This window comes from Cornus florida, unplaced genomic scaffold (genome assembly GCF_030987335.1).
Source record: "Cornus florida cultivar Cherokee Brave unplaced genomic scaffold, ASM3098733v1 CherokeeBrave_3.0.0_Hap2_scaffold_53, whole genome shotgun sequence".
Classification (NCBI taxonomy): Eukaryota; Viridiplantae; Streptophyta; class Magnoliopsida; order Cornales; family Cornaceae; genus Cornus; species Cornus florida.
In genome coordinates this window covers 67,501-70,000 of record NW_026775883.1, presented here as the reverse complement: position 1 = coordinate 70,000, position 2,500 = coordinate 67,501, and positions in this window count along the sequence as shown.

The following is a 2,500-nucleotide window of genomic DNA, read 5'->3' as shown; positions in this document are numbered from 1 at the left end:
AGATTTCCGCCGTGTTAATTTTGCCAATTACGGCTCCTCGCGCGCACGCTCAAGCACCCCGACGTGCACACCGGCGCGCACGTGGGCATCGTATGCTAAAAAATGAAGTTTGGAGTTTGGGTTTGAAAATTTTACGGGAACTTCCTAGAAGCCTAAGAAATGCTTTGCTCGAGACGGATTTCGATTTGGAGGTCCCCCGAGTTAATTTTGCCCATTACGACTCCTCGCCCGCATGCTCGTGCACACCGGCGTGCACGTGGGCATCGTATGCTAAAAAATGAAGTTTGGAGTTTGGGTTTGAAAATTTTATGGGAGCTTCCTAGAAGACTAAGAAGTGCTTTGCTCGAGACGGATTTCGATTTAGATTTCCGCCGTGTTAATTTTGCCAATTACGGCTCCTCGCGCGCACGCTCAAGCACCCCGACGTGCACACCGGCGCGCACGTGGGCATCGTATGCTAAAAAATGAAGTTTGGAGTTTGGGTTTGAAAATTTTACGGGAACTTCCTAGAAGCCTAAGAAATGCTTTGCTCGAGACGGATTTCGATTTGGAGGTCCCCCGAGTTAATTTTGCCCATTACGACTCCTCGCCCGCACGCTCGTGCACCCCGGCGTGCACGTGGGCATCGTATGCTAAAAAATGAAGTTTGGAGTTTGGGTTCGGAAATTTTATGGGAGCTTCCTAGAAGCCTAAGAAATGCTTTGCTCGAGACGGATTTTGATTTGGAGATCCCACGAGTTAGTTTTTGCCCATTATGACTCCTCGCCCGCACGCTCAAGCACCCCGGCGTGCACGTGGGCATCGTATGCTAAAAAATGAAGTTTGGAGTTTGGGTTCGGAAATTTTATGGGAGCTTCCTAGAAGCCTAAGAAGTGTTTTGCTCGAGACGGATTTCGATTTGGAGGTCCCCCGAGTTAGTTTTGCCCATTATGACTCCTCCCCCGCACGCTCAAGCACCCCCGCGTGCACGGGGGCATTGTATGCTAAAAAATGAAGTTTGGAGTTTGGGTTTGGAAATTTTATGGGAGCTTCCTAGAAGCCTAAGAAGTGCTTTGCTCGAGACGGATTTCGATTTGGAGGTCCCCCGAGTTAATTTTGCCCATTATGACTCCTCGCCCGCACGCTTAAGCACCCCCGCGTGCACGTGGGCATTGTGTGCTAAAAAATGAAGTTTGGAGTTTGGGTTTGTAAATTTGATGGGAGCTTCCTAGAAGCCTAAGAAGTGCTTTGCTCGAGACGGATTTCGATTTGAAGGTCCCCCGTGTTAATTTTGCCCATTACGGCTCCTCGCCCGCACGCTCAAGCACCCCGGCGTGCACGTGGGCATTGTATGCTAAAAAATAAAGTTTGGAGTTTGGGTTTGGAAGTTTTATGGGAGCTTCCTAGAAGCTTAAGAAGTGTTTTGCTCGAGACGGATTTCGATTTGGAGGTCCCCCGAGTCAATGTTGCCCATTATGGCTCCTCTCCCGCATGCTCAAGCACCCCTGCGTGCACGTGGGCATTGTATGCTAAAAAATAAAGTTTGGAGTTTGGGTTTGGAAGTTTTATGGGAGCTTCCTAGAAGCTTAAGAAGTGTTTTGCTCGAGACGGATTTCGATTTGGAGGTCCCCCGAGTCAATGTTGCCCATTATGGCTCCTCGCCCGCACGCTCAAGCACCCCGGCGTGCACGTGGGCATTGTATGCTAAAAAATAAAGTTTGGAGTTTGGGTTTGGAAGTTTTATGGGAGCTTCCTAGAAGCTTAAGAAGTGTTTTGCTCGAGACGGATTTCGATTTGGAGGTCCCCCGAGTCAATGTTGCCCATTATGGCTCCTCTCCCGCATGCTCAAGCACCCCTGCGTGCACACCGGCGTGCACGTGGGCATTGTAGGCTAAAAAATGAAGTTTGGAGTTTGGGTTTGGAAATTTTATGGGAGCTTCCTTGAAGCCTAAGAAGTGTTTTGCTCGAAACGGAATTCGATTTGGAGGTCCCCCGAGTCAATTTTGCCCATTACGACTCCTCGCTCGCATGCAATATCTACTCCTGTCAGAGCTGTGGTTTTACTTAAGACTACTATAGGGGGGGGGGGAGTTCTCAGCACCAAGAGCTGCAAGTAAGGCCATTGCTTGCTTTGCAGTCTCGATTGCTCTACTAGTGAATAGTAGATGTCTTGGTTAGCTTGGAACGAAAAAAAAAATTTTTTGGGGAAAAAAAAAAAAAAAAAGTTTTTGTGAAAAAAAATTTTTCGAAAAAAAAAAAAAAAAAAAAAAATTTTTTTGGATGCCTCGGTCTTCTATTTGTTTTGCTTGGGTAGATTAGGAAAAAAAAAAAAAAAAATTTTTTTGTTGGATGCCTCGGTCTTCATATTCTTTCTCGGCTATTTCGAAAAAAAAAAAAAAAAAATTCCGGGAAAGAGAAAAAAAAAATTATTTTTTGTTGGTTGCCTCGGTCTTCATGTTCTTTCTCTGGTATATGGGAAAGAAAAAAAAAAAAAAAAAATTTTGGATGCCTCGGTCTTCTT